Source organism: Anastrepha ludens, chromosome 3, assembly GCF_028408465.1.
Source record: "Anastrepha ludens isolate Willacy chromosome 3, idAnaLude1.1, whole genome shotgun sequence".
Classification (NCBI taxonomy): Eukaryota; Metazoa; Arthropoda; class Insecta; order Diptera; family Tephritidae; genus Anastrepha; species Anastrepha ludens.
This window is the reverse complement of record NC_071499.1, coordinates 4,441,436-4,463,913: the sequence shown is the minus strand read 5'-3', so window position 1 is coordinate 4,463,913 and position 22,478 is coordinate 4,441,436. Positions and strand designations below refer to the sequence as shown.

General features: G+C 37.7%; 1 protein-coding gene across 1 annotated transcript in view; it reads right to left on the bottom strand.

Moving 5' to 3' along the window:
* LOC128856882 (uncharacterized) overlaps positions 1-17,652 on the bottom strand; it is a 106,290-nt gene extending 88,638 nt beyond the window's left edge. The window contains exon 1 of the mRNA XM_054092303.1: positions 17,288-17,652. The gene's annotated coding sequence lies outside the window, so the exon portion shown is untranslated. The remainder of the gene's footprint in view (positions 1-17,287) is intronic.
* Positions 17,653-22,478: the final 4,826 nt, after the last annotated feature.

The following is a 22,478-nucleotide window of genomic DNA, read 5'->3' as shown; positions in this document are numbered from 1 at the left end:
GCATGAGGTTCAAGGTTGTAGGCGATAGATAACAAAAACAAAAAGTCCGCTTAAGTTGTAAAGTACAAAGTATAACGGTATTTCATTAATTCTTGGACTTTTAGCCAAGGATGGCGTAGAAATAACGTAATGGCAGGCTATTGGCATCGGAAACTGATGAAAACATCAATAAAGTGAAAGAAAAATTGGTCCAGAACCGCAAATTAACCATCAAAGAGTCACTGAGAAATTGAATATTGCTCCGTTGAAATTGATGATCTGGGTTTGCGCCGTGTTGTTGCACAGTTGATCTCAAAGCATCTGAATTTCATGCAAAAAAGAGGCTGCGTTGATATCGCCAAAGATATGATTTCCAAGGTTGAACATTCATCGGGCGACGCAACATTCATGAAACGCACCATTACAGGAGATGAGGCGTGAGTTTATGGGTACGACATGCAATCCACACATCGGGCGAGTGAGTGGGGAGCTCCGAATGAACCATGACCAATAAACCACCAGTTTTATGTTAAAACATAAAGCAATTCTCACGTTTTTTATGGATCATAACGACAAACTTTTCCCAGTAAGTCAGACAGTAAATAAGGGTAATTTTTTGTGCGTTACGGGAAAGGATTTATGGGAAAACAACTTGGGGATTTCGCAGCATTATAACGGCCAAGAACGAAACGAATACCACCCAACAGCCATCGAATTCACCTCGTACGGCTCCCTGCGACTTTTTCTGTTGGATTGAGTTACGAAACCACTACGGGGAACGCATTTTAAGAAACGCAAGGAAGTACTGGTAAAATCGAAGACGGCTGTGATGGTTATACCTGTGTTATTCCGAAAATATATTTATAGAAATGTTTCGAGAGCTGAATCAAACCCTAACATAAGTACGTTGCAGTATTACTTTGGAGGCATAATATCACTTTTGAAAATAATTTGTATTTTACTTGGTCAGAAAAAATACACCCGTTACCTAATATAATTTTCGTAACATTTGGCAAAGTGCGATTAAATCTACTAAACTTTTGCGCTGTCAGCTTTGGCAGGTCTTTGTCTACATACATTTTATGTTTATTTGTTGTTGGTTTTTGCTATTTGTTGATAACAAATTTATCGTCTATTTGCTCTACGTTGTTTACACACCCTCATGAGATTTTTTGTTCGCTTTTCTCATTTGATTTCGCTTCCGCTTATAGAAAATATGTACCATCAAGTAGTTAATGATGATAAGAATGCAATTAATTAAATGCCAATTTGGTGTGGTCCCAGGAGCATATGTTCATGGAAGTCTATGGTGGGTTAGCTACATACAACGACACTCAGATTCGTTGCTGTGGAGCGCACGTGTGGCTTATTGGTTTAAGTGAAAATGTGAAGAGTTTTTGTAAAGTTGCAACTAATAGCAATTTTTAAAGATAAGACCAAATTCCAAGAATTCCAGGCAATACAGCAAAAGTGTAGTACTTATACGGATTTGAGGAGAAATTGAATACAGGAAGTAAGTCATTTTAACTCACTTGTTTAAGGGTGTGTGCCCCAATTTATTAAGCTCATTCGAAAGGGTACGCAGCACACGCCACAATTTAAAAGCAAATTTTTATCTAATTTTACATGACAATGCCTCTGACTATGGGAAGAAGGCAGTAGATGTTTGGTGCAGCAATTTTTACTATTATATAAAGGTGGTGCAAAATTAATCACCCAATATTGGATTTGAATAACTTTTTTACCAAAAAAAAAACGATTTTGAGTTATGGAATTATAAATCTATGCAGGATTTATAAATCTATATAGGATTTGATTATAAATCTTGTAAAAATGCGCCACCCTGTCGATTTATATTTGTTTGGAGAAAAAGAAATTCATTACTTTTGCGTAAAATTTTAGTGAAAATGGATTAAAACTGTTTCATAGTGAATTTTTAGCTCCTGGACGATGCTACGACTGCTAATATGCCGGTCAGCTTTGCTTATTGCTGTAGTTTTATCGACATTTTCGACATTATCGACATTTTCTTTAACATCAAAAATGCCTGAACAGAATTAAGGAAATCAAAATTGCACTGCCCGATAAACTTCTTCTTCTTAATTGGCGCGATAACCGCTTACGCGATTTTGGCCGCATTTAACAAAGCGCGCCAGTCGTTTCTTTCTCGTGCTAAACGGCGCCAGTTGGACACACCAAGTGAAGCCAAGTCCTTCTTCACCTGATCTTTCCAACGCAGAGGAGGCCGCCCTCTTCCTTTGTTACCACCAGCTGGTACCGCATCGAATACTTTCAAAGCCGGAGCGTTTGTATCCATTCGAACGACATGACCCAGCCAACGTAGCCGCTGGATCTTTATTCGCTGCGCTATGTCTATGTCGTCGTAAAGCTCATACAGCTCATCGTTCCATCGTCTGCGATATTCGCCTTTGCCAACATGCAAAGGTCCAAAAGTCTTACGCAGAATCTTTCTCTCGAACACTTGGAGCGTCGCTTCATCGGATATTGCCATCGTCCAAGCTTCTGTGCCCGATAAACACCATTCACAATTTACGCGGCCTGGCTTGCATTTTCGTCGTTATCAAAGAAAAACTGTGAAATGTGCCAAATTTTCTCTTTGTTGGCTTCACTAGTTAACATCCTGTAACTCACAACTGAATGAAACCAACAAAAAACAGCAAAATAATTTTTTTAGCGTGAAATGCCAATTTGACAACGAGCATAAAGTTTAAATTTGTTGATCAATACTTTATGGGATATCGATCCCTACAGCCATCTACCGAGAAAATAATGGACCTATTTTTCCCCAAACTAAAATAATTGAATAATTTCCGCTTGAGGTACCGTTTATTGGGAGTTTGACCGAGCTCCTCCTTCTATTTGTGGGGTGTGAGTCATGATAACAAAAGGAGGGACTTACAGTTTTAAGCCAACTCCGAACTGCAAATGGTTTTTTTGTTAGGCTGAAAGTTTCATGGCGGAGGTTTGCCAGTGCCTGCCGAGGGGTGACGGCATTAGAAAAAACCTTGCTCTATCATTTAGTGTTTCATGGCCGGAGATTGAAACCTGGGCGCATTCGACTAGTAATCATGCACCAAACATTCGATAATCAGCGCCTCTCGATAATGGCTTAGTAAAGCTGGCCGAAAATTTGCTCCCCGTTCCCCATGCACCGCACTTTATTTAAATACGTCATGAATGTTATTTAGATCGGATAAAAACCGCGCTAAGACCAATTTTTCATTCGCCCGTCTGATGTTACAGGCTACAACTCTCATTGTATTTGGCACTTTCTTACTTTTTTAATTCTAATATTTTTCAAGTATAAAAATTATTGTATTGGGTAGTCGAAAAAGTTGTTTCGTATTTTGTCAATAGATGTCGTTGGAGTCATCTATCTCCAGTGCTACCAATCACATTGTGTCATATCATACGGTGTTAGAAAGGTGACATTTTAAGCTTCATTTAACTAAAAAAAATTAAATTCGGAGAAGTTGAAAAAAAGTTATAGCTGTTCAAAAATGAGTCAAAATATAAAAAAGGGAAGAATGCCACGCAAGCCACCAATGAAATTTGTGAAGTTTACGGAGACGATGCTGTATCAGTTCGTGTAGCACAACAATGGTTCGCTCGCTTCCGTTCTGAAAATTTCGATGTGAAAGATGCACGTCGCTCCGGTCGACCTATCGTTGAAAAAGTCGATGAAATTATGGAAAAGATTTACCAGGACCGTCACATAAACTGCCATGACATCGCCAAGGCACTAAACATTCATCATCAAACGGGTTTGAACCATTTAAAAAAGGCTGGTTATAAAAAGAAGATCGATGTCTCGGTACCACATGAATTGACTGTGAAAAATTTAATGTACCGAATTAACATCTGCGATTCTTTGCTGAAACGAAATGAAATCGAGCCATTTCTGAGGCGAATGGTAACAGAAGACGAAAAGTGGATCAAATACGACAATAATGTGCGAAAAATATCATGGTGAATCTCAACAAATGGTCGCAAAGCCAGGATTAACGCCTCGAAAGGTTATGCTGTGTGTTTGGTGGGATTGGAAAGGAATCATCCACTATGAGCTGCTCCAGCTTTCTCGAACGATTGATTCTACACCTTACTGTCAACAGCTGATGAGATTGAAGCAAGCAATCGAAAAAAACGGCCAGAACTGATCAGCAGAAAGGGCGTCGTCTTCCATCAGGACAACGCTAGGCCAAACACATCTTTGATGACTCGGCAAAAACTGGGAGAGCTTGGCTGGGAAGTTTTGATGCATCCACCATATAGCCCTGACCTTGCACCATCGGACTACCATTTGTTTCGGTCAATGCAGAACTCCCTTAATGGAGTTAAGTTGGCTTGAAGAGAAGCCTGGAAAAATTACTTGTCGCAGTTTTTCGCCGAGAAACCACAAAAGTTTTACGCTGATGGAATAATGTCTCTAGAGGAAAAATATCAAAAGATGGTCGACCAAAATGGTACATATTTGGTTTAATAAAGCTCATTATAAATATAAAAAAAAATGAGTTGAAGTTTGATTAGAAATACGAATAGACTTTTTCGACTACCAATATTATGGAGCAAATTATTATTCTACCTATTCCCTTCAATATTTCTCCTACCATGGAATTTATTAATAACCATATTTTTATTTGAGTAATATAAATATTATTTTCAATATATTTCTTTGAAAAGGGTGCGTATCAAAAAGTGTCAAGTACTTTACCCAAAAATAAATTTGATGTGAATTATAGACAAAATATGAAAAAATTGGTTCGAATTCGCCTCTCGTTAAATTTTGCCATGGCTTGAAAACATTTATTTACTTTAATGTATCCCCTGAATTTATTGATTATCCATTACGATTGCCAAGGTAATTGAATGAGTCGTAGATGTGAACTGTATTTCTATGGATGTATCGTTAGCATCAAAGCAATGATCCATTGAGTGAGTAGCGTACAACTGAAACACAAGCAATGATTTGCTGAAAAGGCAGCAGACGAAACACAAGCACACCTACTAAACATCCACATGCGTACAGACATACTTTTGCAACATACAGGCATTTTTCCATACGCTTGGAATGACATTTTCTTTGATCAATGACAACAAGAACAACATAATGACTAACAAGCTAAAAGGCAGACGTATGAATAGCAAACGAATATTTTGCTTAGCCGTTTCTCACTTCACGCGCGTGAAACATACGGGTACACATACATACACATCTGTACACAAATGTAAACGAATAAGCAGGCTGCTACTGGCAGCTGGTCTTGCTTGCAGGAATTGCTGGGTCGCGCACAATTGGCTTGTGCTCTGAAATATACAAATATACAGGCATAGCTTGGGCAACTGTTTGCTCTAATGTAAATAATTTATCTTGAAAACTTTAGTATCTTAAATAATGAAAAGCAAAACCCAAATCATCAACAAAAGAGGAAGATATGCATCAACCAAACGCAAAAAACAAAAAAAAAAAAAGTAGTAAGAAGTACTTGTGCCCCCAGGTATATAACTGGAAAAGTATTCAGATGCAAAATTATCGGTCTAAAGGAGAAAAACTTTCGGAAATGAACGCAAAAAGTTAGGAGTAAATAAATGTAAATGTAAAAGTAAATAAAGTCGCTTCATCAAAATTGTCGCTCATTTTTTGTGGCTATATTTTCCGAGGTATATAACTGAGGTAAATCGCACACTTCTTTAGGTAATTTGAATTGATGGCCTTCACTGACTCAAAAGCTCTTCCTGTTAAGGGCAATGGGCGGTAAGTACGATATTATCTTACAAATTTTACATGACAATGAAAAGTACATAAAATGTAGATTGGCTTCAAAAATAGTATTCTTCTTTATATATAAAAATGAATGTTTGTGTATATGTCCTCGATGAACTCAAGAACTACTGCACCGATTATTATAAAAATTGGTATATATACATATGTATTTTCCACAGAGAAGGTTTGTAGAATATGCTCATTGATGCCACTCGCCACCAGGTGGAGCTGCAGAGTAGCAACTTCTGCCCCGTTCAACCGATTGTCATTAAAAATTAGTATGACCATGTATTTTTACACAGAGGAAAGGAATATGACATGTTCATAGATGTAACATAGATTTTGATTGAAGACATATGTTTGACGATCGCTAACAAGGCACTAGTGCAACTGGGAATGCCTGCTTAAAGCCGACCTGCAAACAACCTTTTCGATCGTGATTTACAACAAAGAACACATTATGATTCGGTCGAACTGAGGACATTCGTTAGAACAAATCAGCTCTTTTGGATGGTGGCCGAACAGCGCATTCAGCATTGAAACTGCCGTTGAATTTGCAAAACCCTGAGGCACCAACATGCAGCATCAGCAAAAACTCTGAAATGGGAAAAGTACTCCAAACGTGTCAAATTATCATGTGGGACGGATGTACAATGTCTCACAAGAAAGCATTGGAAGCGCTTGACCGTACATTGAGAGATTTTGGAGGAAACAGATGGATCTTCGGTGGCGCACTCATTTTATTGCCTGCTGATTTTCGACAAACACTGTCCATTATACCACGTTCAACACCCGCTTATGAACTTAGTGCATGTCTTAAATCATCAGTTCTATGGCGCCATTTACAGAAATTGACTTTGAAAACTAGCATGCGTGTACCACTTCAACGGGATGCATCGGCTGGAAATTTGGCAAAACAATTATTGGATATTGGAAATGGGCGAATGGAAATTGATGAATCTACACAATGTATCACCCTGCCAGCAAACTTCTGTAAGATCACAGAAAGCATCGACGAATTGGTGCAAAAAGTTTTCCCAAACATTGCACAATACTACAAAAACCATCAGTGGCTCAGTATGTCAATGCCATCAACTTCACCATTCAGCATGGAATACCCAGTGAAACGACAACATATAAGTCCATCGATACTGCGGGGAATCAAGACGAGGTTGTCAACTATCCAACTGAATTCTTGAATTCGCTTGATTTGCCAGGCATGCCGCTGCACGTTCTTACGTTGAAAATTGGCGTACCCATCATTCTTCTTCGAAACATAAATCCACCACGTACTTTGCAACGGAACCAGACTCTCAGTCAAGAAAATGATGAACAATGTTATCGAGGCAACAATTTTGACTGGTCAAAGGTCAACACGTACTGTTGCCACGTATCCCAATTATCCCGAAAGATATGCCATTCGAATTCGAACGTTTACAGTTCCCGGTGCGACTCGTTTTCGCAATGACTATTAACAAAGCACAAGGACAATCGTTACAAGTGTGGGGATTGAATTTGGAGAATCCATGCTTCTCACATGCTTGCTCACGTGTCGGAAAACCTTCTGATTTATACGTCTACGGACCAGATGGAAAAACAAGAAATACGAGTATTGTATCCCACAGCACTTCAATAAACATCGAATTGAAACTAAACTTTGTAATGTCACAATTTTTTCAAAATAAACAAAATCAATAAAATGGTTTAGAATGAATTGAATATTTGTGTACTGATTTTTCTTTAAAGTTATTCTTCTTAAATTTATTTTAATTGTTGGCGTAGCAACGTGCGCCGGGTACAGATAGTTTATGTATAAAAACATTAACGCTCTCTAGAATGGAAATTCATGTGGAGAAAAATGCAGGTCTAGACACATAAGCTCCACAAAGCTCCAAATGCAGCAGATTCCGAGAAACAGTCAGTGTCTATTAAACACAAAGTTGACTAGGTGCCCTTTTCCTAGATTTTTTTGATGCAAATTCTAATTATAAAGGATGGCCAGATTGGAGGCACTTTTTCTCATAAGTTTTTTTTTTTTGACAGATCACACATGACCACTTTTGAACTAAATACATAATTTTTACCAGTATTCATGGAAATTCCATCTTGGAAGAGCTTACGCGTCAACAACGTTCACAAATGCTAGAATTGTATTACGAAAATCGGCGCTCTGTGAAAAGTTACGCGCTCAGGCCACCTTCAGGTATTCAGTGATGAGGCCCATTTTTGACTTAATGGCCATGTCAGTAAGTTGCCATATCTGAGCTGTAGAGCAACTCAAAGCCATTCAAGAACAGCCATTACATTCATTGAAAACAACCGTTTTGTGTGGCCTATGGGTTGGAATAATCATCGCCAATATTTCTTCATAGACGAGGCTGGCGCCAAGTTGACAGTGAATGACGGACGCTATGGCGCGGCTCTTTGATGCCGGAAATTCCTCATGATTTCTGCAATATTTGGTTCCACCAAGACAGCGCTATTTGTCATACAGCCCGTGAAACAATGGATTTACAGCGTCGTCGTTTCGGTGAGCAGTTTATCTCTTGCCTCGCGCCAGTGGATCGGCCACCAATATCGTGGGGGGTACTTCTAGGGGTATGTAAAGTCTAAAGGCTTTGTGGATAAACGAGCTTCGATTGGGACATTGGAAGCCAATATTACTAAAGTTATTCACAGATACCGACCGAATTCCTCCAGCGCGTCATTCAAAATTGGTGTTTAGGGTTGGCAGAATGACGGCCCAGTTGCGGGCAACATTTCAAAGCGATTATCTTTGAAAAATAAGTGTAATAAATTGTTCCACACAAAAATAATAAAAATTGTCCAATCAATTTGGATTTGCGTTGTTTTATTTCGATTTTAAGTCCAACATCTCTAAATTGATCACCCTTTATTTGCTGATAAATCTTATGTAACATTTGCATTAGCTGCCAACCCAATCAGGGGATTGCAATAAAACCTCGTTGACTTATTGCTAACAAAATTAATTTAAATAAGGGGGCGTGGCACGTCCCATACAAACCAATTGTTTAATATTAAATATTTTCGGAACCATTCGTGCCTGGTTACTGAAATTTGGTGGAAAGGCATACCATATTAATATAATACCTTAACAATTCAGCAAGGTAAAAGAGGTGTGGCGCTCCCCATAGAAAACCAATTTATTATTATTGTATAGTTTCGTTGCCATTCATGGTTGGCTATCATGACATGCTCTCCGACATAGAATGCTGGGGGAATTCTCGATGGTTAACTTGAAGGAAATTGCGGAAAAGAAATGACGACATGACAGATTCATAGTCAAAAGATAGCAGCGCAACACACCCCATAAGTTGCTGAAGAAGTTCCCTTTTCCATCTCTCAACGATGTCTGCGCCAGTTTATTTTTTTTAATAACAGTAATACTTTTAACGAAAGAAATTCTAACGCTTTTATTTCGTCTCGTTCCCGCTGAACCTCTTCGGCAGCCATCCATTACATATTGCTTCTAAAACACATTTATTGTTGTATATTTTTATAAAATTTTTACATCATTTTTATTTTTTGGCAAACACATAAATCACTTTGAGTGGCTTTAAACTTTATTTAGCACATTCGTTTCAAATTTTCAAACGACGTTTTGCTAAAGAAAGATTTTCACATATCGAATCCATTTTCATATTCACATCTCATTTTTATTTTTTAACATTTTGGAAATCACACCAGCATGTCACTGTCCGCACTTTATTGCCACAACATGGACCCGCACCGGACGCAAACACAACCACGAAAATTTACTAAACAACTTCCAAGAATGTGAGAAATAACGGGAAGCGCTTGAAATCTTTTAGGACATGTTCACGTCACTCCGCTGCTAAATTCGAATTCTGCGCGATCTGTGAACGGACGGACGTACATTGGCGAACTGTCGAGAGCAACCAGCAGCCTAGCACAGTGGCTCAATTACTTTGTCAGCCAGCAGAGGATGTAAACTTATATATGTACTCGCATGTATGTGGCTAAGTTTCTTTCATTCTACGAAATACACCGTCAGTCGTATGGCTTGCAGCTGAATGAATGAAGTGAATCAAAATGAAACCGAAATCGAAACCAAAGAAAACAACGCACGGCGCAAGACCGCCTACAAATGGCAAATGTGGAAGTTGGTGAACGCGTCGTGCTTCTAAGAAGTGCTCGAACACAGGCATCCATTTGTTTGTATAACAATGACTACAGTACACACACGCACAGATAATAAAAACAGCAAAGGTATAATTTACGATGAAAACAATAACAATGACAACAAAAGCAATAGGAAAATAATGGCAACTCAAAGAATATCAATTTGGATATATTGCCGAACATTTGGATTGTATTTCAGAGAAAATGGCTTTGGAGCGAGAGCAAGTTGGGAGTGCTGGAGGGGAGGTGGATCTGCAAGCATTGTATAGGTATATCGCTGATTTTTGGCATAAACGAGCAATAATAAAATTGCACGACGCCGCCTGGAATAATACGAAACGAGAGAGAAAAATGGGAAAGTTCCGGAGCAGAATTGAGAATACAGTGTGAAGTACGAGCGATTGTGAGTGAATGCCAGCAACAACAACAAATATGATGAAATACACCAAACTCTTACTAAACGTACGTACGTGCACACTCCAAATGCAAATAAATACTCAGGTTGGAAAAACTTAGGTTGAAAAACTCCCTCTGATTTCAATAGCGATGGGCGATAGTGGAAACTAAATTTGATTATATCAACAGACACAAGTAATCTGAAAATGTTTATCATTTTGTGAGCACCAACAACATTCGGACTTGATTCTTTAATGGATATTATTTGTTGAAATCAGCTAAATATCTCCGGGTGGTTACTTTGTGCGCTTGGAAATTTTTTTGGGCCCTGCGCGACTCACAGTTTGGTAAATTCAAATACATCACACAACTTGATAGTTTTTACGTTTGTAACCAAAATTGTGGGTCACTGAATTTTATTTTTTTATTAAGGAAATATCTGAATAAATTTTGAGACAGTTGAACACACAAAATTTCGAATGGAAAAGTTGCTGCAACGAGAAATTTTCTACACTATGCAAGTCATAGGAGATCCAGCAGTAACTCAAGTGATGGCACAACTGGCCTACGACAGGTCTAAGTGGATCATATCGGCCGCCATCTCTACCTACCTACCTAACTCTGCTTAATATCGAGGGTTCTTTCAACTGCATGAGAACTATCGATATCGATAACTATGGTTTGATAGCTGAGAATGGCAGACTGTGTTGGCATTTCTGTTCGGTAAGATTTGGTATGTCATCATGAATCGTTTAAACCCAGAACAACGCTTGCAAATTGTGGAAATTTACTTAAAAAAAATAAATCTGCGAATCTGTGAATGTTTTGAAATGAGAAAGGAGCTGTCGTTACGGTGAAAAGTGAGCGCTATCGAGCAAAGCTGCCTGAATTTTTGTTTCCAAAATGAATCAACTAAACATTGAGGACATTTCGGTCCGACAAACTGGTGCAACTTGAATCGATTTATTGCAATATTCGCACGTACACCCTTTTTGGGTATTTGACCGAGCTCCTCCTCTTATTTGTGGTGTGCGTCTTGATATTGTTCTACAAATGAATGGGCCTACAGTTGACCGCAGGTTTGCCGTCGCCTAACGAAGGGCGACCGCTATTAGAAAAATGTTTTTCTTCATTTTGAAGATTCAAACTCACGTTCTCTCTGAATTGTAAATGGTAGTCACACACCAACAGATAGATTTAAGTAGTCAAAAATTGGATTAATCGAATGGATCAAGTAACTCGTAGCCGGATATCAAATTCAAAAATGAATGCCATGAAATTATCTACCAGATGGCAATCAAATAAATGCATTCCAGTTATACTTCGTTTCTATATTAACAATTTTGTTCCTAGTGCTTAAGTGGTACAAAGGATCAAACATTCTCGGCAATGAAGAATTATAACTAAATATAACTAAAGCTCAAAGCATCTGAATGGCTTAACCGAATTTCACTCTCCCTACAACCCGACTAAGCAAATTGATTTGTTTTGTTCAACATTCCTCTTGCATACGCCACAGAGTTTGTAAGTAGTTTGGCCAAAAATTGTACGCAGGCTATTCCTCTGCTCCTCAATATCTCTCAGTGAGACTAAGAACGCAGGCGCGATATGCAGAATACTATTCAGTGACACAAAACGTGCTGCAGGGCACCTTTAGCATTAATTTTGTTGCCTACTGTGCATGCTTCACTTTGCACTTGTCACAATTTGGCAGCTTGAGGTGTTGTAAGAAGGTAGTGTCCGAATTTATAGTTTAAAATTTAACATTGGGAGCATTAGGCGATATTTATTGGCTTTCGAAATGTATGAGCAAAGCAAGATCTTGGTAGTAATTTAAGATTTTGATGCAACCCACAAACAATTTTCGCTCGGTGCGAATGTAATATGACATGTTGACTGAGACTTACTCCGATTTTTGCTAGCCTATCTTCCTTTTTATTATTTAATAGAAATTTCTTTATGAGCCAGCAGTCAATGGAGTGGTACACAGTCAGTGGAGTAATTACCCTCCATTAAGCTTAAAATTCGAACTGCTTTACATTAAGCGAGTTATCATCACTGCCTCCACTGCCTCACTGCCTTAGGGTTGCCTGGATATCAATGAAAGTTTTCATATCAGAGTTAAGAGTTTTGAGCTGCCGTATCTCAATATTCTCCTACAAGAAAGTCACTCAAAGGTTTGTCAATGTCTGCTAATGAACGACCGCTACAAGAAATGCTGTTGATTAATATGCCTATGACTTCCCCAAAATGAACTCAGCCTCCCTTGGGATCCGAACCTTTTAAAACGTAGTATTTCATCTTTTCACAATGGGAGTCAGCGTCAGTAAGAGGGTGTATAGTTCTCTCAGTTATGGTTGAAAGCCATCGTGGATTATAAGCGGGTTAAGTTCAGGAAGCCTCCATCCGGGATATTTAATTATCTGCTCCCATTGAATAAATATAACTGCAGGGTTCTCATCGACTCGGCATTTTTCGTAGTGCAACCACTAAAATGCGATCGCAACAAATGGCAATGCCATTTAATCTATGAGAAATCAGGAATCACTGGAAATGTGTAAGCATCTACAAGCGACTATTTCTACTGAGTAGGGCTATTGGCTCCGGCATCGATGTGAATCCCAGAGTAAACAAACTTTGAAGATGTATTTTTCGTCAGGAAGCATAAACATGAATTTCACTAAATTTTGATTACCGTTAAAAGACTGTACTTTTTATACTTTACTGATCTTAAAATTATATCAAGTAGTAATAAACTAAAACTTTCCAATTTTTAATTCTCCCGTTGATGCTTTCAAACGAAAGGGAAATTTTGAACTCCTATTTATTTATTTATTCATTAATTTCTAACAAAATTCAGAACAGACATTGAAGAGATTAATTCAAAACAAGTATTTTAGTATAGGTACTTATTTTTCTACCTCATCGATATTCATAAGTAAAAACAGAATTATTAGTTACGAATTCTCATTAATTTGTAATATTTTCTTCGCCATGTCATTTTAAGGTAATCAAACAGATTTCAGCTCATAGCAAAAAATTTAAGATTCGTAGAATTTTTATTGAATTTGCGAAAGTAATGTCGCAGAATACCGATATGACATTAAAAATGTTCTTAAATCCCGTAATCAACAGCCCCTAGTACTGGCTGAACAACCCTAGCACTGGCTGAGTACTGTTTTTGAAACATAACTATTGTCGTATGTTCCGATAAGCGATGGGAATACAAGTTTTTTTCAATATTATTATATATATAAAATTGGCGCGAACATCTTTTTTTTTTTGGGAGTTTGGCCGAGCTCCTCCTCTTATTTGTGGCGTGCGTCTTGATGTTGTTCCACAAACGGAGGCACCAACAGTGCCAAGCCGACTCGGAACGTTTGCCATTGCCTGCCGAGGGGCGACCGCTATTAGAAAAAACCTCTCCTGCATTTTGGTCTTTCACCGAGACTCGAACCAAGGTTCTCTCTCTGAAATCCGAATGGTAGTCACGCACCAACCCATTCGGCAACGGTGGCCGCCGTATTTAAATTATGTTTTTTAATTCTTAATTCTTCTTTTTTAATTCTTTGTTTCTCTTTTGTCGAACTTAGCGTGATTTCGTGTATATTCGCGAGTGCCTGGATTCTGCTCAAATGCGACTGCACTTTAGGTCAAATGACCGTTTTTGCTGTGCATAAGTGATAAGAATGAATGTGACGTTTTTGTTTTGTTGTTGTTGTTTTGTAATTAGAAATACCCCAAAACAAAGGTGCGTGGATTTTATTTTCACTTAATAAAAAACACCGTTACTCGTACACAGGCACGCGTCAAAGTCAATCGACGTAATTTTTCGTATAAATTTGCTTGCGAGTTCAGCAGTGCTTGGTGAACTTTGAGTCCGCGTTTCTCGAATTGTATTGAAAATAATTCATTAGTGCGAAATGTTAAATGAAGGACATGTAGGTACATATATGTATTTAATGAAAACGCTTTATAATTGTGTTGCTATATTTGTAAATAACTTATTAGCCTACATAACCTTGAAGTGATGCAAGTTATCTTCCACATTGGCTTTCTGGAAGCCCTAGAAAATGTTGACCGCATTTGACTTCTTTCAAATTAAGAAAAATAGATGGAATGCTATTTAATGAGTTATTGACAATTTATTTGAAATTACGATTTTTTGCGTTTTAAGAGTAATTCCACTTTTTTTAGGCATCCTCGGTATAAAAAAAACGAAATGTGTGAAATATGGCGAAAATAATGTTGCCAAAAACAACAATTTGATGCCGTTTTTAATCATGTTCTTGGAAAAATTAAGGCCATTAAGGACTTAATGCAAAAAATAAGTTTTTTTACTGTAAAACGTAAAGTGGAAAAAATGCCACAGAAAGAACGCCTTTAAGGGATTAAAATCATGTGTGGTTAAATTCGGAGCTAAAATTGGTGGTAAATAGCATTCCTAAAAAAGGAACTAGTACCATTGTTGGTCGTCCACGTATGCCATTCAGCGAAAAATCAGAATTTGACAAAAAAAGAAGCCGCAGACCTTTCAACTGAGAAAGCTGATACTAATCTTTTTGTACGTGAAGCAGCAACATCGGCTCGTAAGCAAGGAGATACCGATTTGGCTGCAATCCCGAAATAAAGTGTGGAAAGTCCAACAAGGCCATTAAAAATGCGGATGTTTATGTATTCAAGCTACCAAATCGCCAATTCAACTTTCTGCACATAAGGTTTTAGCTTTCTTTCTTCAAAATAGTTTTTCAAAAGAGCAGTACAACGCAATACGCTACGAAAATAAGTTAAGAAACTGTGGTATTTATCCAGACTATTCTAAAATTACAGCCGCTAAATTCAAATGAGGACCTAAGGGTAAAGAAGCAAAATATACCCTTGTAAAAGTCTCGTTGCAATCTGAAAGAATCGTTGAGATGCAAAAAGCAGTTTTTCAAGCAGTAATGGAAGAAGAGAGCATGCTAGGCGAATTTAATTGGGTTGTCGATCCTTCAAATTCATTAATTTCCGCACTATTCTTTAATAGACGCTTACAAAAGCGCAAACTTTCCACACTTCCTTCAGCAGTAATTGAACTATTATTTTGCTAAGAATTTAATCTTAACAACCAAGACGATGAAATTAATGAGAATGAAGATGTTATATTTAAATTAAATCTACAAAATGAATTAGATATAAGCAATTACTAATGTTTTCTATAATTAAAAAAAAAATTAATGAACTGTCACGTTTGCATTAATTGTTGCAAAAGGGTTAATATTAATTTGTGGTCGTTAATGGGTTAAATTCCATTTTTTTAGATTTATTCTTACTAGGGAATTTCTGACTAGTTTTGGCTTGAATACGATCGAAATCGATTGAACGATTTTCTAGTTGTAATTAATTTTGCACAGAAAAAGTAGTCATTTGACCTACAGTGGACTGGTATGAATTCATTATTATTTTGTTACGTATACGCCAGGTTGTTCAATGGTCGCCAACATTTTTAAATTCCGTTTATTACTTTTACATGAGTACTAAGACAACTAGCATAAACTATTTAAAGAGACTCTGAAATAATAGTTATTTACTTTTTAGTTGCCCCCGCTAGTCGCCCATTCCATTTAGTGGGCCATGGGTCTTGATATTTAACAGTTTGATTCCAAAATAGTCCTAAGCTTTCAGTTGTTTCTACGGCAATTTAAAACATTCTGTTAATTCTAAATGTGTTCCCCTCTCCTGTATTTTCCACTAACGCTTTTGTTGTTGCTCTCACAATACTTTAGCCATTTAATAACAAATAAAAAGGAATATTAGCAAAGATATTTTGCAAACGAAGTTTTTTACACAAAATATGGATTCTGCTGACATACAAAATGTTTGATAAATACAGCTTCTCGCGATAAAAAATCCTTTCAACTCGCACTTGCCACTCGCCACACCAGCTCAGCTGTTTGGCACATCACTTCAGTCACCAGAACGTTTGTGGAGTGTTAATGTGAGTGGGAGAGTCTTGAAGTTGTGTTTGTATTTCAGCCGAATGAAGTGCGCAAAAATTTCGCGTAATTGAAAAAAATTCTCATGCGACCTTGCCGAGCAACTCAACCACAAGTTACGGCTTGAGAGAAAGGGAGTGAATCAGTTAGCAAAAAAAAAAATTAAATAAAAAATACGAGCTTAACATCTGATCGTGAACGCGCAGGACACAGTGATGCAGATAGAAAATATGTCTGAAAGCTGAAAGTTAAACTAAAAACAAGTCGGTTATACTTATGCGATAATAATGCAACTTCTCCTAATTACAGTAAACTTAATTATTTTGATTGAGCAGCATAGCCGCAACGCACACACACAAGCATTGTGAATGGCGTGATTAGGCCCGAATTCTGCGCGTACACAAGCTACTTGCGGGAAATGTCTGCTAACTTTTTTTATTTTATTTGTTTTTATGTATGTTTGTTTGTATGTATTCTTTTTATTGTATATATACATTTTTATTTAACTTTGACTTAATTATTGATTGCAACAGCTCAAGTATTTAGTCATAACGGCTTCTTATGCATTTGACCACAATGCGTTGTAGTCGCCTCACAGCCTTATCTCGCCCCAACTTTCAACCCCCAAGCGTTCACCGAGTATTTCCATGAAAATTGAAAACACTTCTGCTCGCTGAAATATACGCAAAAGCTATGAAAAAATCACAGCAACGCTTCAAAGCGCTTATTTCACTTTCATCACTCTTAGCTTGTTTACATGGAATTTTTATTTTTCTGCAGTTTTTATAGCTGCCTGTTGTATTTTCACAATTTCTTCATAATACGCGCATTTTCACACATCACATAACACACAAAAACCTGAAAACGGTGGTATGGCAAAGAAAATTCGTCGATTCTCTGCAGCTAGCACGCTGCTGCCACGGCCTCTGCTACAGTTGCCCTCCCCCACAAACTGAGCGCTGAGCTGCAAAATTCAGCGTTTTTTCACTACCTCACCCCCAATCGTTTCATGCTTTTCACTTTTTGCTCTTTTCTTCCTGCAATGCTTTTCACCTTTTTAACAACTTTTTTCATTGTACTTTAATTACAATTCGCTACATTTACATAGAATTTTGCAAATATTTTATGTTTTGTTTTTTGTTCAGCAACTAATTTAGAAATGGCTGAAATTTTTCTTAGCTACTTTGCTACTTTTTCCTTATACAACGTCAACGCGTCCATACACGGCACACACGACGCAGGACAAGGACGTCCGCCGCACGAACGAAAGTCAAAGCCTTGTCTGCTGTGGTAGGAAAATTTTATTTTCCTCTATGGCGCTATCGCCATCGCCAACTCCGCCATGACACACGAACGTTACTCGGCGTGTTCGGCGCTCTTGGCTCTCTATTCCAGCGCACTCTCGTGACTTTTGCGTTCAGTTGGTGGAAAAGCGTCTAACAAGCAGCTGAAAACGATGAACTTGTGTCTGGTATCCATCAAGAAAGTGCTAAGTCCCACTACAACGCAACTAATGGGGAGAGAGAGCGAGAGAGTGACAGTGTGTGTGTGTGTGGCGTTGATTTCGTTTAGGGCGGTTGCTCAGTCGATTCTCTTGCTTGACTTCCAGCGGCCGCCAACGGCCTTCGGGCAACAAACAGTGGCGTGCGCTTACACAAGTTCCTCTGTATATACATAAGTATTTATATGTATATACATATATGTGCGTGTGTGTGCTAGCGATAAATGCACCCACCACCGACGCTGGCACTCAACAGCCCTCCAAAAGCTGCATTGCAACGTTGCTGGCTGCAAATGAGCAAATGAGTGAGTGATTGCTTCGGCAAGTTTGGCGAGTGATTGGAAGATTCTGAGCAATACCAATACGACAATCAAACTGAGTATGTGTGTGTCCATACCATACATCCATCAATGTATGTACATGGGAATTTCCACTTACGCAGTTTGTTTATCAACGCCATTCGGCGATTTAGCTTCTGCTTTTTTTCTTTTTCATTACGTTTATAGCTCTGTTTTTTTAGCGCCTTAGCGCTGTAGCGACGAGCGGTTTTTGTCAAGATTCCACATGGTAGCCCAATTTAAGATATTCGCATTTTTACATTTTTGTTTATATTTTCAGTGATCTTCAGTGCTTCTGCTTTTTTACACAATGTGTAAACAAATCAGTCTAATGTGGAATAGGAATAGTCGGTTGCAGGTGTAAGTTCTGAATGAACACAATAAGGCGTACGAATATACAGAAATAGATATACTTGTGCTTATGTACGAAAAAGCAAAGCGAAAAAGATTCATCGAAACGTTGAGTCCACGACTCTTTGAAAAGAGCTATAAATGATCTCAGCCCCAGGGCTGGCAAAACTTTTATAGAGCACAACTTTTTACGAATCAGGTACATATCCTCCGTCTGAGGTATACATACTCTACAAAGCCACATAGGGAAAGGTGTGGTCTTTAGAGATTATTGGACTATTCCCAAAATATGTATATATATAAATGGTGGTTAAGTTTTAAGGGCCGGTGTTGATTTTGAATAAAATACAATTCTTTTAGGAAATTATTATCATATCTCTTTATTATGATGATCTTGGTATGCCCAATTATGTATGGAACAAAATATTGGCCAAATGACCGCCGCGGTCTCGGCGGCACACCTCTATCCGATGGTCCAAATTTTCGATGACGCTGAGACATAATTGAGGTTCTGTGCCGTTAATGTGCCGAATTATCTCATCCTTTAGCTCTTGAATTGTTGCTGGCTTATCGACGTACCCCTGACGCCGCCGGCCCATAAACCGCACCAAACAGTCACTATTTGTGGGTGCACTGGTTTTTCGGCAATCACTCTTGGATTATCATTCGCCCAAATGCGGCAATTCTGCTTATTGACGAATCCTTTGAGGTGAAAATGTGCCTCATCACTGAAGATGCTTTTCTTCGAAAATTGGTCATTCACTTTTGCCATTTCCAGCCACCATTCTGACCATTGACGACGCTTGAAATGGTCAAGAGGCTTTAGTTCTTGAGTCAGTTGCACCTTGTAAGCGTGTAAATGCAAGTCTTTATGCATAATGTTCATCAACGACGAGCGTGAGAGTTGCAATTGTTGGGCACGACGACGAGTTGTGGTGGACGGCTCTTCAACCACACTATCGCGAACAGCAGCAATATTTTCTGCAGTACGAGCTGCACGAGCATGCACTGGTGTTTTCACATCTCCTACAGACCCGGTTTGCTCAAACTTTTGCCAAAATTTTTCCGATTGTACGCACATTTGGACGATTAAATTGACCGAAAAAATTATGAAGTGCGCTATATGCATTTTGAGTTGAACGCTCGTTTTCATAATAAGCCTGAATAACTTTTAGTCTGAGTTAGTCTGAAATTGAAAAATGTCAAATGAAATGCAGAAAAAAAATTTACGCTTAGGTGTGGTACACATTCAACATCGGCCTTTGAAATTTAACCACCCTTTATAATAATAAGAAGTCACTTATGAAAATCATTCAGAGGTAAACGTACATACATCAGACAACTGGGTATCGCATTTTGACTGAGTCTCTCGATTTTCGTAAGCTCAATTCAATATTTCACACCAGCTGACAAACGACCAAAAAACGTGAAAATTGTTTTGCTATATCAGAAATACTTTCCATAAAAGAACTCGTCAACAACCACATTTCATATACGAGTACATATACGCGTTTAAGGCCTAGCTGCTATATCTCCTAACACAAATAGCTTCTAAGATTTATGTTGTAGGCTAATTTCATGTAAATAAATAAATAAAATATGTTTGTGTTTGTAAAAATATATGCGTGCCTCTCTGGTTAAGTGTTGATGTGCATTTAAGAAATATGGGGACCTACCGATTTAAGGCACCTCTGAATGCCATATAGCTTTTTACGAGAAGTTTTATCATTGCTTGTATTTCTCTATCATCAGATATTTCATGTAGTTTTTGAATCCCTGGCGTACTGATAAAAATAATTGAAAAGAATAACTTTTTTCTTTGTTTTTTATTTCCTCTTGGACTCTGAAAGCAGATGCAATTACACAGTTAAGCATATTGGAAAGAAGAATACTGGGTCCAATACGAGAAAAAAAGTGGTCTCTATCGCAACAGATATTATAACGAGCTAGAGGAATTCCTACAAGGTGAAAACGTCGTGCACTTTGTTAAATCGTAGCGCATCCGTTGGCTAGGACACGTTTCCAGAATGCTAGATAAAAAATACCTTGCAAAGTTTTGCAAAACTTTCAAATTGCCGGTACTCGTATACTTTTTTGTTCTCTTCTCTACCAGAATCCATTGACAGAACTTTGTTATTTTCTTTATTTTTCTATTTGAGCCCCATAATTTCGTTTGAAATAATATATACCAAGATCCCAATTTCTTTCTTTCTTCATTTATGTAGATCCAAAAAGATTTGTGACTAATCATACCCTGTAGGAAACATGCAATCATAAAGATCTTCATAAGTTTTACTCTATGTAAGTTAAACGAAAATCTCTTTGATTTGTGTGATACATTTAAAGGATTTCCAGACGAATTTTTTGGTTTTTGTTTATTTATTTATTTCACCTATGAACATGAGCTTCTTACAGACTAATTAGATTGACAATCGAAAATGGTTTAAATACCTAAAATATAGAATAAGTTTAAATTAATTCAAAATGCACATTTCGGAGAAGAAAAATCTAGTTGGATAGAACTCGAGATCGAATTAAGTTTACTCAAAGCTCCAACAAGAGGAGCATTAAGGGAACCCGGTGGTCTAAAAATTCCGAAAAATCGATTTTTTGCTTTTCCGATATTTCGAAAGTATCTTAAGAATATACTGTGAAATTTGCATGCGAAAATTCCCGAAATTACAGCTTCTACAGCCATTAACTAGGTAGAGAGTGGTCCGCCCGCCCTGTACCTCAAACTTTAAACTCATTTATCTCTAAACGACTTTTTTAGTTTTTTCTAAAAACTATTCAACCGAATCGTCTGAAATTTTAATATGTTGTTCACAACATCAATGGCTATCGCCCGTACTAGAACCATATTAATATTTCAATTATTTCGTATTTTTTGATTAAAAAACTGAAAAACCCCGATTTTTTAGAGTGTCAAATTCAAAACCGCGCCATTTGGTAAATTTTTTTTTTTTTATTCTAGTATGGGACGTAGGTACAGTCATACTGACTAATAATTTTTTTGGACTTTGTGTTACAGATAAATAGAAGACCCAAAATGGACAACGCCGTCCAGGTCCAATTTTTCGGGAGGGTCAATTCAGCACCATTTTTAAAATTGTTAAAATTAAAAACAAATTTTCATTTTTGTATGTAAAAGAATTAAATAAAAAGCCTAAAAACTTTAAATATAGTTTTCGTTTTTTTATTGTAAACAAAGTTCCTCAAAATACCCTAAATTTTCGAGCTTTACTCCATTATACATTTAGTAACATAGAAAGGTAACGAGCCACCAAGATTACACTGTGCGAAGGTTAAAATTAATTCTTTCCAAAAGAAAAGAGCAATCAATACTGCCATTGATGATCTTATAAACAAATGAAAGTAGGAGGAAAGATCTTCTTAGTTCCCAAGACATTAGTTCAATCAAAAGCAAGCGAGCTTGATAAGTAGGAATTGGTTCAACAAAGTTCAATGATCGTAAAGCGTATTTAAGAAAAGCATGTTGGAGTCGTTCAATTCCAATTATGTAGACTTTATGACTCGGTCCCCAAATGAAAGTATCACAATCCTAATTGGATCGCACGAAAGACATACATTCCGTCAAAAAAATATCGGGAATCGTTCATTTAAAAAGCGCGCTTTACACACACAAGTATGTCTAGATCTTTTTTGCTGGAATGTTGGTACAACTGTGCTCAATAGAGTCGCAGAGTTTGAGCGTGATCTGTCAATTAGCTTGTTTTTATCAGTCAAGCGCCGGTGTGCTCTGCGATTTTCCCTATGGATAAAAAAATCGAACAAAGAATTTGTCTTAAATTTTGTGTTTTGAACGGGATTTCGTGTGCCGAATCGTTGAAAATGCTGCAGAAAGCCTATGGCGAGTCTGCTTTATCAAAAACACGGATCTTTGAGTGGTATAAGGCTTTTGCAAAGGACCGAGAAGTCGTGGAAAATTTGCCCCGGTCTGGTCGCCCACCAATGTCTTCAATGGATGAAAA